The sequence below is a fragment of the Euprymna scolopes genome, chromosome 45, assembly GCF_053919585.1.
Source record: "Euprymna scolopes isolate OS-2025 chromosome 45, ASM5391958v1, whole genome shotgun sequence".
Taxonomy (NCBI): Eukaryota; Metazoa; Mollusca; class Cephalopoda; order Sepiida; family Sepiolidae; genus Euprymna; species Euprymna scolopes.
In genome coordinates, this window is record NC_136526.1 from 6,732,694 (window position 1) to 6,747,435 (window position 14,742).

The window sequence follows — 14,742 nt, forward strand, 5'->3', positions numbered from 1 at the left end:
GTTTAAAGACTATTCGGACAAATCCAAACATTATGTCGTTTGAAAATTTTCCCAACACCCTTTCTTCAGACTTATTGAATAAAAAAACACTTATGAAGAAAAAAAACATTATGGAAACCATTTCCCTTATAAGGAAAATAAAACAAGCGAACATATTCTACCTATATCGCATCCTTGCAAAGTATTTTAAATATATATATATATATATATATATATATATATATATATATATATATATATATATATATATATATATAGCAACCGGAATACTTTCGACTCCTATCTCACTAAAGTACATAATAATGTGTAGTTGTGTCCACGATGATATCACCAAAAATGACGGCCATATTTATTTCCTCTTTAGCGCCATCTCTTTCTTCTTCATCCCTCCCCCTTTCATGAGACGCCCGATTGTCGGAGGAAAATGGCCGCAGTTAAGCCGCTTCAGTCACTGATGAAATAGACTGATTGCCGAATATAACACACAAACGACAGAAGGAATTTATTATTAACCGCACAGCGCATGCGTGCGAGCATTACTTCAATTCTTTTCATTTTCATTTTTTTTTTCTGTTTCTTTTTTTTTTCTTCTTCTTCTTTGTTTTTTGTTTTTTTCTTTTTTTTCTGATACCGGATGTCGCATTCATAGGAAACTAGCGGAGCTACCCGGTTACGTAAGGAGTTGCAATTTCCGTCACTTGGAACGTCTAAGTTAATTTTTGTGAAATAACCAATGTGATACGATAGTCATGCCCGATCGTGGTTCGAACTTGCAATTGTTGTTTCTATAACCGGGGCACTAAGCGATTGCTCTGCGAACAAGAACGGTGTGGTGACGTTATCTGTTTAATAAATCTAGTATATAAATGGATATACGTCTGTCTGTCTGTCTGTCTGTCGTCATATTTACAGGTTTTACAGACCGTTTTTTTTATGCGTTTTTCATTTTTTTTTTGTCATTTTTTTTTCATTTTTTTTTCACTTTTTTCTTTTTTCATTTTTTTTTTTTTCATTTTTTTTTCGTTTCTTTTTTTTCATTTTTTTTTCGTTTCTTTTTTTTCGTTTTTTTTTCATTTTTTTTTCATTTTTTTTCATTTTTTTTCATTTTTTTTTCATTTTTTTTTCATTTTTTTTTTTCATTTTTTGTTTCATTTTTTCTTTTTTCATTTTTTTGTTTTTTTCATTTTTTTTTCGTTTCTTTTTTTTTCGTTTATTTATTTATTTATTTATTTATTTTCTGATACTTGATATAATAAAATTATGGGGTGTTCGTTGGCGCCTGACCTCCATAGATGGAAATATGTCACAAAGTTTAACAAGGTTTTTTAATATAGATCCACAGAATATTGTGATAAGTGTTTCAGTGTGAACAGGTATGGTATGATAAATTATGGGGGTTATCTATTTTATTTTTACTTTCATCATATTTTGCTTTGGTTTTGATACCCCCAAATTCGAAGCTATCTCTTTACAACCCTTCCTTTTCATAACCTATCATACTTTCATAAATCAGAGTCCATTTTCTGTAGGCTGTTTTTGAACCCAGTCAACGACGGGTACTTTTGCTAGTATATATATATATATATATATATATATATATATATATATATATATATATATATATATATATATATATATATATATATATATATATATATAATTTTCATTGAAATCGGTGTAATCGCTCATTCGTCAATCAAATCAACCTATTGCTTGCTCTAGTCGGGAACTCACCTTAGTGCACTATCTCCCCGCAGTCAGTTTGTTCACAATACTGTGTAGTCTACATTATATTGTAGAGAACTTACTGTTGGTTTTGTGAAATAACTAGCGGGGTTGGGGGCGCCTTTACCCGGTCTTAAATACGCTTAAATATGATATTTTAATTTGTCCAGATTTTGTATAGATCTATATATCTATAAAAGTGAAAATGTCTGCCTGTGTGTGTGTGTGTGTGTGTGTGTGTGTGTGTGTGTGTGTGTGTGTGTGTGTGTGTCTGTGTGTGTGTGTGTCTGTGTGTGTGTGTGTGTGTGTGTGTGTGCCTGTGTACATTTGCCTAACAAATAATCTGTCATTTTTTCGGTCTAGAGACTCGAGATTTGACATAAAGAGTATTGAGATTTGTGAAAACCTTGTTCGGGCAGAGAATTTGCTGTCAAAGTTCAATAATTTGACCTTTGAAAACTCTACCAAACTCCTCCGCTAATTTTGGGTCTAAACACTTGAAATTTTAAATGTAGGTTACTTGGAAATTAATCACACTTTTTAATTTTATTTGAGCCTTAATGTTGGTCTAAACATTTGAAATTTTTACATAAAGTGTATTCAGTCATAGAGCAAGCTTTTTTTAATCAGCTTTTGACCGAAAATGTGGCTTCCAAGATGTCAATGTTCAAAAGATTTGACTTTTGCCGTCTCTAGCAAAATATTCAGCCAATTTTGGGTGTAAATATTTGAAATTGTACATAAAATGTATTAAGATATACAGCAAGCTTTTTAATCAGATTTTGAGCGAAAATTTGGCTACCAAGAGGTTAAATTTGAAAGACTCTACCATCTCCTTCGCTAATTTTGGGTCTAAACACTTGAAATTTTAGATGTAGGTTACCTGGACATGAATACACTTTTTAATATATATATATATATATATATATATATATATATATATATATATATATATATATATATATAGTTATGAACACTATGTAGAGCCCGAGCAATGCCGGGTTGAACTGCTAGTATTATTATTGAGTCGTGATTTCAAAAGTAAGAAAAAAAATATTTCGGTGCCATCAGCTGGAATCGAAATCGTAGCATTTAAAGCTGGTTACGTTACCACGGAACCAACGTGACACGCATATAAACGGCCTCATAATTTCAAATTCAAAATAAACTCAGATGAATGTACGTTTTACGAGTTTTTCAATTGGAACTCATTTTTGACCCCTTAAAAACAATTTTAACCGGCTAAAGACCCATAAAAGAACGGCCTGTAAAAAATCCAATCATTTCTGGCCCCTAGCACCTCTCTGCGATTTATTACTTCCGGAGGAGATAGAGTTTGAAGATATGGAGACAGACAGACAGACATATAGGCGTTTATATATTAGATTTTTATCTAATGGCTTGAATTAAAGTTTAAAATACAAAAGTCAATTATCATTGTTTAATTGTGCTCTCCGCAGAAACATGTATTTCGAACGCGCCTCTATCTTATCAAAGAACCTACTGTTGATTTTATACACCGGACCCTCCTGCTTGTGCGCTGATACAACTCAAATGCACTTGTAATGTTAGGCTTTATGTGGGTGTTAACTTTGGTCAAAATCGGACTGTTCCTTCTTTGATTATCGATTTTGATACTTATCGGAGGCATTCCGATACTAAACCTATTAAAGAACACTCCCAGACACATCAAGTGCATTTGTGTAAAATTTCAAGAAAGTAGACCCGGATATTTTGGAGCCCAGATCTCTCTCTCTCTCTCTCTCTCTCTCTCTCTCTCTCTCTCTCTCTCTCTCTCTCTCTCTCTCTCTCTCTCTGTTGGTAAAGTGCCGCGCGTTGTATCTAGCGGTTGTATTTTGTAGTGGTTCTTTCTCAAATTTACAACATGGCAAGGAAGAAGAAAAGGAAAAAAAAAGCGACAAAACAACACACTGAAGATGGAGTATACCTCTGAAATATATTTGTGATACATTTCTAACAAGTAAAATATTTGTTTATTTTCCTAATATTACGTTGTGATTTGGTTTCAAGCGCACTTGGTGCATATTTTATTTTATTCAAGTTAAAACAACGTTTCTATATGAATTCTCATCCTTGACGTTATTCTCGCGTTGCCTACGCACAGTTCAAACAGTCTGATAGCACCAACAATTTGAATGGAGAGAAACGCCACCTGGCGATAGTTTAGTGAAACGCGCTTTAAAAAATGGCGCCGTCCGTGTAATGCAGAAGTACAGTTTTATATTGTGTTATTGTGTTTGTAATTGTTTTTTGTTCGTTTGTTTGTTTGTTTTTTTGTTTGTTTGTTTGTTAGAAATTTGACAATACATCATGCCCTCGCCCCTCCATTGTATTTGTTTTGGACCAATCAAATCGGTAGGCTATATTTCGCTTTCGCCGGTTTTTTGTATTAGTACGTTTCTTTTTGGTTTCAATCAAGGCAGCTGTACTGTACGGATAGGAACGAAATCAGCTCCAGTTTCATTCTACTACTACTACTACTACTACTACTACTACTACTGATGAGGATATTAATAATACCCATAATTATGTTTAAATTAACAAGGCAAAAACTGCAACCCGAACGAGAAGGACGTTTGAAACTCATTCTCCCCCCACCCCACCCCCGCTTGAGGCATAATGGAGTCTCCAACTTTCGTCTCTTTTTGAGCACATTAATTATTAAAGTCCGCTAGAGACTTACTGTGATATGAATTGCCGACATGATATGAACATTTATCATGGACTTCTGCACTATCCTCCCTGGCCAAGGTCCGAATCTTTTTACATCAGATGGCACCTCTCTGCCTGTTCTACAAGTGCTTTAATGGTGAATGCTCTGACGAACTACAAGCATTTGTACCTCCTCAACGTGACTACCTCCGACTAACCTGACAAGCAACTAAGTCCCATCCCTTTACAGTAGAGATCCCTAGGTGTAAGAAAGCCTTTTACTCCAATAGTTTCTTCCCCAGAACTGCAAGACTTTGAAACTCCCTTCCGGGATTCTGCTTTCCCAACTGTACTGATATGCAGAAGTCCAAGTGTAATGTGAATAAACATCTTTCTACTCATCTCCCTTCATAATGCCCTTGCAACTTATGTCCCCGATAGTAGCCCCCTACTTAAAAGTGGCACTGTGCTTTGTTTGGGGTGAAAATTGATTTAAAAATATATATATCGACCCCTTCAACGGCTGCAAACTCATATCTTCGAAGATGATGAACCAGCGACTAGTTCCTGTTGAAGATTCAAAGACTATTACCTTTCGAGGTTGTTAATAGCTCTGTTTACAGGTGCAAAAAGCGGGCATTCCTTTTTTGCAACTGGGAAACTAATAAAAATTTGTATTGAATTTTATAGGTAGGTCTTTGTTGTATCTGTCTTATTTTTCTACTGTCTTGGAGTAAACAGCCGTTAGATAAAGATCTAATATGTATTACTTGAAAGTAAGGCTTCCTTTCTAGGGCAATTGCTCTTGATATATCAAAGGCCTTTTTTTTTTCTTTTTTTTTTTTTTTATTACATTTTCACCCCAAACAAGGCACATTGCCACTTTGGTGTAGGGGGCTACTATCAGGGGCAACAACTACTGGGGTACTATGTAGGGATTTGGGCAGCAAGGTGTCGGTTCACGTTACACTTGAACTTCTGCACGCCAGTACTGTTGGGGAAGCAGGGACCTGGAATGGAATTCCAGAGTCTTGCGGTTCTGGGGAAGAAACTATTGGAGTAAAAAGATCTTTTACATCTAGGGACCTCTACAGTGTGGGGGTGGGATCTAGTAGCCTGTCGGGTTTGTCGAGGGTGCTCGCGTCGTGGGGGCACAAGTGATTGCAGTTCATCAGAGCATTCACCACTAAAATACTTGTAGAACAGGCAGAGGGATGCAACATTTCGTCGATGGGACAGAGGCTGAAGCTTAGATGCCAGTTCAGGGCCTATCAGATTTGCGACTCTCTTTTGAACCTTGTCAAGGAGCGAGAGACTAGTAGCAGATGCACCAGCCCAGATGTGGCAGCAATACTCCATACATGGGCGAATGGTGGCCTTATAGAGGTACAGGATACTTTCGGGTGTTAGTAGTTTTCTAGCACGGTAGAGAGAGCCTACCTTTCTTGCAGCGGCCCTGGCAATGCCTTTGATAGGGTATGGCATAAAGGTCTACTTCACACGATCTAGCTGGAAATGTCTTACCAAACTTACACTTGTAACGATTACTATGATATTGTCCCTTCGACTATTGTACACTCTTTAACCCTTATCCTTGAGAGGTCACTGGGCCTTGATAAGTGGTGATTCCTTTGTAAAAAAAAAAAAAAAAAAAAAAGCTATGTGAAGCTTTGACATTTTTAGATAGGGTCTTCTTGGATTATCTCCCCTTGATCTAAAAAGCGGTTTTCAAAAAAGAAAAAAAAAAAAACGAAATAAGTTGCCCAGATTAACCAAAAATGCACAAGTGCCCCCCCCCCGATCCCCCCCCCCCCAAAAAAAATAACTTTAAATGCGGGCAGACATTATTCAACGTCCGTTTTTATTGGTTTTTCTCGCAGACAGCGCACAACACAACTCCATCGAAATGTAAAGCGATCTCTTCGATAGTCGTAAAACAGACTCAAATTTCCTCACGCCCCCGTCCCCACCCCCACTGCCACCAAAACTACTACACCCACCCTCTTTCGCAATCGACGCTCGAGTGGTGTTACGCTGATCGGAAATTAGTTACCAACCTCCCCGACCCGGCGCGTTCTTCGAACATATTCACACGCACATGCGCGCCGATTCGGCTGTGAGCGAAACCAGATCCGCGCCGGCATCGTCTTTCATATTTCGGCGCCTGGATTAAGTCGAGTTTGTTTTCCCTCCCGCCGCCCGGTGGGGGGGATTAAGTTTGCTTTCCGACGTGGGAGTGGATGGGAAAGTGGGGGGGGGAGAGCTAGGACATTTTGGCCGACAGACGTTTTGGCCGACTATCTTTAGATGCATGGAGGCGGAGTGATATTTTCTCCCACATAACTTTTAAGCCAAAACTTACAAAAAATGTTCCCCCACATAATATATGAGCAAAAACAAAAAAAATGAAAATATAATGGACAAAGCCAAGACAGTCCAAAGGAAGCATAATGACGTCAGCGGTTATGGATCGATATTTCGCCTAAAACTGCAGTGTCTCAAAAACATGTACTCACACATTTAACTGTTACTAGCAGGATAGGGGCGCCTGGCTTTGCCCGGTCGTAAAATACGCTCAAATATGATATTATAATTTGTTCAAATTTCGTATATATTTTTATAGAGTCGTGATTTCAAAAGTAAAAGAAAAAAAAAGTATTTGGGTGCCATCAGCTAGAATCGAAACCGAAAGCAAAATTATAGCACTCAAAGCTCGTGACGTTACCACATTACCAACGTGACTCGCATACGAATTTATTAAAAATTAAAAATAAACTAAGATGAATGTGCAAAATGCATTAGGTTGGTGCAAAAAAAATGCGGTTTTTATCAGATATATATATATATATATATATATATATATATATATATATATATATATATATACATACACATATATATATATACATATATATATATATATATATATATATACGTAAAAAAAATTACATTATTGTTGCACTAGCAGTGTCAGAAATTTCGTGAAAATAGTGAATAATTCCACCCCATCTTTCCAAGCTTATAACTCCTCGAAAAATGTAATTCAAGCCCTAATTTTTTTTTTCAATTAAAGGAGTAAGGACCAAGGTTTTATTTAAAAAAAAAAAACAAAACAAAACAATGTGCTTTTTTTTTTTAAAAAAGGTTTTAAACTTCGGACTTTACAGGTAAATTTCTAAAAAACTGATTTTTTTTTTGTTTTAAATTTGAATATATTATTTATTGACCTTTTCTCTTCAATTTGTGATATATAAACCTATTAAACATAAATTAATTATTTACTTTTTAATAGACATTTCAAAATGAGAGGCGTAAATTATTCGACCCCCTATCTTTCTAAGCTTATAACTCCTCGAAAAATGTAATTCAAGCCCTAATTTTTTTTTCAATTAAAGGAGCAAGGACCAAGGTTTCATTAAAAAAAAAAAAAAGACAAAAAGAAAAAATGTGTTCTTATAAAATAAGGTTTTAAACTTCGAACTTTACAGGTAAATTTCTAAAAAACTGATTTTTTTTTTTGTTTTAAATTTGAATATATTATTTATTGACCTTTTCTCTTCAATTTGTGATATATAAACCTATTAAACATAAATTAATTATTTACTTTTTAAGAGAAAGTTGAAAATGGGGGGGGCGTGAAAATGGGGGGGCGTGAAAATGGGGGGGCGTGAATTTAAAAAAAACGTTTGTCTAAAATATTATATTCGGTTTATTGGAAAGAACATAAAATTTCACATTGACCCTCAAAATATCGTAAAAATAGAATCAATAGAAAAATTTTTTTTTTTAAATTTAAAAATATTGAGTTTAAAAATTGAAAAATATTGAGTTCGGAAAATTCATTACTGTTTTAAAAAAAAATAAAAATATTTTTATTACTTTTAAAACAACTGTAATAGTTTATTTTGGAAGTATAATCCATAAAGAAAATAAATAACCCACTTTTAACAGAGAAATTACGAGATTTTTATATTGTATTCGCAGTTTCGTGTTAGGGGTGTCAAAAATTCCTACAAAAATTCTGATACTGCTATTGTTGCACCAACCTAATATAACGATTTTTGGTATTTTTTTAGATTAGGTCCACCTCCACAATTTTCTTTTAAATGACGACCTTTAAAAGTTTTCGACTATGCTAGATGCGGAAATCGCATTAAAATTTTGCAGAAATAATTAGTTATCGAGATATAAAAAGTTGTATTATGCATTGTATTTTTTTTGGCGGGCATCGTTTTTACGCGCGTGCGCGCGCCATAAACAATTCTACGCGCGTAACAAAGATGGCGCCAAAGAATACAATGCATAATACAACTTTTTATATCTCAACAACTACTTATTTCTGCAAAATTTTTCAATGCGATTTTCGTATTCAGCATAGTCGAAAACCTTCAAAAGTCGTCATTTAAAAGAAAATTGTGGATGTGGACCTAATCTGAAAATTTACCGATTTTTTTTCAATTTTGACCCTTTTTTTTTTTTTTTGACCCCTTAAAAACTATTTTAACCGGTTAAAGGCCCATAAAAGAACAGTCTATAAAACATCCAATCATTTGAGGCCCCTATCGTCGCTCTACGAGTTTTAGTTGCGTAAGCGATGATTTGAAAATGGTGCCCGGAAAACTCGTCCCCGGAAAACTCGTCCCCCGGAAAACTCGTCCCCGGAAAACTCGTCCCCGGAAAACTCGTCCCCGGAAAGCTCGTCCCCGGAAAACTCGTCCCTTTTTGCTAGGTAGGAAAACTGGTCCCTTATTGAATAAATAAGGGAACGGTTTTCCTACCTAGCAAAAAGGGGCGAGTTTTCTGGGTACGGGTTTTCCGGGAACGGGTTTTCCAGGGACGAGTTTCCCTAAATTCTTTGAAAATATGTAGACGGGCAGACGAACATGTAACTGTTTATATATTAGATTTACGCTACAGTTCTGAATTTTTTTAGATGAGGTATAAATTTTATATTGTTTAGATCAGGAGGAGAATGCACTTTTCCCAACAATAAATGATGGCTGTGCATATGCGTCTGGGGGGGCGCTTTTTCGTATGAGGGTTGTTCCAAAACATCTTTTTTTTTAATTTAAAAAAGTTGAAGAGCTCCATAATTTATTTTTCTTATATAGTCACCACCATTTTTTCTCATATGGTCACCACCTTTTTTTTATATGGTCACCCCCTTTTTTTATATGGTCACCACAATTTTCAATGCACCTTTGCTAGGAATTCAATGTCGAATCTCTGCTTCTGACGCACATTCATGACAGGGGTGGTTTTCTTGGAAACTCACATCGTCAGTATCTGTAACAGAGAGATGAAACTTTCAGGTCACGAATGCATATGTTCAGTCATCATAACAATACAGTTTGTAATTTCATTCTGATTCGTTCGGGTCGCATATAAATAGGGGGACATTACTTTTTGAACGCCTTTGTATTTCAGCCCTGTGGCGACATCAAGCCAAAGTAGCGTCATACGAGTGTAGATATTTTTGATTTGCAAATAAACCGAAGAACTTGGATGCCTACTGGAGAGAACTTGAATGCCTACTGGACTCTATCCTCCAGTGTCTAAAGTTTCTCTGTGCCTGCGTCTGTCAGGACAACCTGGCATAAGGATACCCTTCCCTACAAGTAAACCCTGACTAAATATTCAAAGTCACATCGTATTAGGAGCCCAAATAAGATATCCTTTGTATAGTTTGCCCACACTTGCTTTTATAAGGAATTTCAAAGTGATGTTACCTCAAGAAACAGCACGAAGCTGGATACTCCACCAGACTAGATAAATTCTTGCTCTGAAATCCAGTAAGACCAACTGACCACAAGAAAGGTATAGTATAACATATTTCATGATGTTTTTATAGATACAAAATTTAAATATTGCAATTAGGAAAGGAAGACTTTTATGATTCATGATTAAAAGTAAATTTGTATATATACAAATATATATATATATCTTCTCTCCAAAAAGGTGGGAATGAAGGGGTAGCAGGAGAGGAAAGAAAAAAAATTGGGGAGCCAGCTGACCGGTTTCGACCCTCGCTTTTCAAAGCTGTATCGAGGGAATTATTTTAAAATAAAGAATGAAAGCGATTAAAATAGCGTTTTATTAAATTTACAGGGGGGGAAAAAAGTGGGAAAACGATTAAAATAAAACGGCGTTATGGACGAATACCCTAGAGATTAATCACGTTCAACCCAAGGAGGCATTCCCTTTGCTTGCAAAGAGAAGGTTTCCTGAGTCGAACGTGAATGGTCTCCAAGATCTTGAGATGGTATAATGAATGAGCACGACTAATAATGATAAAAGAGTCCGTGCTAAAGTTTGCAGCACAAGACGGGTTTTTAAGCAAATGATCAGTAATTGAAAACCCGTATGTGTTATATTTATATGGTCAATTGAGAAGAGGAAAATTATATTCCCACCTTCTTTACTGACTCAGCTGTTGGATAAAGTGACTTGGAGATTGTGCACAAACACAAATTCCGGGTTAGCAGAGAACAAAGAAAATACCATGTGGGACTTTTACACATATAATGACCTGTGATGAAACAAAGAAAATGCCATGTCGAACTTTGACACATATAATGACTTGTGATGAAACAAAGAAAATACCATGTCGAACTTTTACACATATAATGACCTGTGATGCAACAAAGAAAACACCATGTTGGACTTTGACACATACATTGACCTCTCATGGAACAAAAAAAAAAAGAATGTGTCAATAAAAGCAAAAAGGTTCGATGAACAAAGACAGAGAATGAGCAACGGACAGGGAGAGATACACGATCTTTACGTCATTAGCTCGTCTCCCTAACCGCACCTTTCTTCACCTTTGCTCGACACGTCCTACAACAACTAATAGGTAAAGTAATAAATAAATGCAGTTTATTGATTGAGGTTGTCGGACTGACTTCCTCATCTTGGTTGTTATAGTCACAACGTTTCGGCCGTTTTGCCCTCCGGCCTTCATCAGGTGTTTTGTATCGAACTGGGGAACCGTTTGTTAGAAGTCTCGAACCCAGCCCTTTATTATTATTATTATTATTATTATTATTATTATTATTATTATTATTACGGAGGTACCGTGTTCGGACTCCAGCTAGGCTCGGGGACATAGTTGCTGATTCTCTGTTTTGACTGTTACTTTTCAATGCCTTCGTCCAGACAATTACTAAAAGCAGTTTAGTTATGAAACCATCTCCGTGTTTGATTGTCAAACTGGCTGGAATAAGTCAAAGAGTATATATCTATTTAGCAACACGCATCTTTGTAAAAGTGCAAAAAACATTATTATACATACGTGACAGCGATAAACAGATGAATCGTTACAGAGAGAACCGACTATACATCAAGTGTTAAAGGAGTACTTTAATGGAATAATCGAATAGCTATGTAGATCTAGTGTTACATAATGGTGTACCTGAATTTAGGAAAACTCGTCCCAGGAAAACTCGTCTCCGGAAAACTCGTACCCGGAAAACTCGACCACGGAAAACTCGTCCCCTTTCGTTAGGTAGGAAAACTGGTCCCTTATTGAATAAATATCGATTGAAAACACATTTTATGATTGTTCTTGAAGGAGATTTTTTTTTTTTAAATAGACTATAGCCCCCCCCCCATAATATTTTTACTTGTTTAATGTTTTTTTTTTAAATAAAATCGATTTTCTAAGTGTCCGTTTTCTACCTAACTGGCTAAGTTCTTCGTGGTTTCACTTATTTTAAAGCGTTTATGAATATAATAAACGCTTTAAAATAAGTGAAACCACTAAGAACTCTAAATTATATTTTAAAAAATATTAAAATTTATTATTTTCTTTTTAAAACCAAATCTCCCTCAGTAATTTCTTTAATTTTCTATTTTTTAGCGATTATCAAGACCCCTAAGATGTGATATACCCTCATGTCGGGCATTATTTCTCGTTCTCACGTAACACTCGACATGTTTTTTGTTTGTTTTTTTGTGTTTTTTTTCTTTACCGAATAAACGATTCCAAATAAATTAAACAACAAACAACATAGTCGGCGAGGTAGAAAAATCGATTTTACCCTTTTATAAACAATAAATAAATTCTTTTTATATTAATATAAAAAAAAAATATGCGGTCTCGTTTATGAATATAATAAACGCTTTAAAATAAGTGAAACCACTAAGAATTTAGCCAGTTAGGTAGAAAACGGACACTTAAAAAATTGATTTTATTAAAAAAAAAAAAAAAAAAAAAACATTAAACAAGTAAAAATATTTTTTTTAAATATTATGGGGGGCTATAGTCTATTTTAAAAAACAATATCTCCTTCAAGAACGATCATAAAATGTGTTTTCAATCGATATTTATTCAATAAGGGACCAGTTTTCCTACCTAGCGAAAGGGGACGAGTTTTCCGGGGTCGAGTTTTCCGGGTACGAGTTTTCCGGAGACGAGTTTTCCAGAGACGAGTTTTTCCGGGACAAGTTTTCCGGGCACCGGTGTACCTAAAACGGCACCAAAATTAGTTACGTTATCTAACATGAACGGCGCCCATGTAAACGTGTTAGAAATAGTTTTTTTTTACATAGGCATCACCACTTATCAAGACCCAGAGACCACTCGAGGATAAGGGCGTTAAATTATCTAACATGAACGGCACCCATGTAAACCACGTATGTATACATACATACATTTATATATTGGTATACGTTTCGTGTTTGTTTGCGACGTGTCCTAAATGTGTTACTAAATGTCTACTAGTGGTTCTTCACTTTCTGAACCCGTTTTATATTTCGCGATCGTCTAATGTCCATATGCGTGTGTGCATCCTATGTGTATCTTCGACATACCTTTATCTTCTCTGCTCACTGAACCTGGTCCATCCTGACTTTATCTTGTTCTTGTAGGGGGCTGGAACCTTTTGGACGAAACACATTCACTCCAAGACGATGATTGGTTTTCATTTCAGTTTTTATTTCACTTTCCAGGATGTCTTAACAGTCTACACTGAGAGAGACGTCACTCCCTCACAAGAGGGGAGGAGAGACAACCGTAAAGCCCAACCGCTCTGCTTCAATTCCAAATTCTAACTCTTCCGATCTCCAGCTAACCTGATCACGTGACTTACATGTAAATCCGATCAGCTGACCAGACCTTCCGGTAAACTTGTCTTTGATCTAGCTTTGTCATATTTTGACAGGGTTTATGAAAACGTCATCATATCCATCTCTTGTCTACCTCTCCAGTTAGATAGATAGATAGATAGATCGAGATAGGCAGATAGCTAGATCGATCGATCGATCGATCGATAGATAGATAGATGATATATTCTGTTCTGCCTATTTCATAACAGCAGGAAGGAGACCCCCTTGTTTTCTGACCCCTGAAAACTTTAACAAATGACATGAAACAAAAAAAAGGGCAAAAAAATAACGCACCGTTTCGACATCTGAAAAAATTACCGTAAAAACAACAAACGGATTTCTACTGACTCTATGCTCAACAACAACATGACAAAAAAAAGAAAGAAAGACATATTGATGATGGAGTGTATCTTTGAAATATATTTTTAAATTTCAATATGAATTTCAAGAAAAATAAATATCTGTTTATTTTGTAATAATGCGTTGTTTTGGCTTCAAACATATTTAATGCGTATTTATTTCATTCAAACTCAACCAGCGCTTCTATCAAAGAACACAAAACCTAACGTGAATTCCGCGTGACCAACGTACCGTTCCGACATTTGAAAAAACTACCGTAAAAACAACAAACGGACTTCGACTGATTCTATACTCTAACAACAACATGGCAAGAAAAAAAAACAAGAAAGAGAGACATACTGATGATGAAGTGTAGCTTCGAAATATATTTATAAATTTCAAACAAAATAAATATCTTCATATAGAAACGTTGTTTTAATTTGAATAAAATAAAATACGCATCAAGTGTGCTTGAAAGCCAAATCATAACGTAATATTAGAAAAATAAACAAATATTCTACTTGTTTGAAATTTATTACAAATATTATTTCAGAGATTAATTTTTATTTTTATTTCGGACTATTAGTCTCATCTTTATTAGTTTTTTTTTTTTACACAGTGATCGCCACTTATCAAGGCCCGGAAGCCACTCAGGGATAAGGGTTATTGCAAGTACATTAAGTTAGTGAGGAGATTTGCTGAAGTGTTTACTTAAGGGGGCGGTTCATTAGGAATTTGTTAACATTGGACTTGAAGACATCCAAGTTGTAGTCCGGAGGGAAGCAGGCAGACGGAACAGAGTTCCACAGGCGTGCAGTTCTAAGAAAGAAGCTTTGTTCATGGAATCTGCGCTTTGATTAAGGCACAGATATAGAGTGGGGAAAATTTTTCACAGTG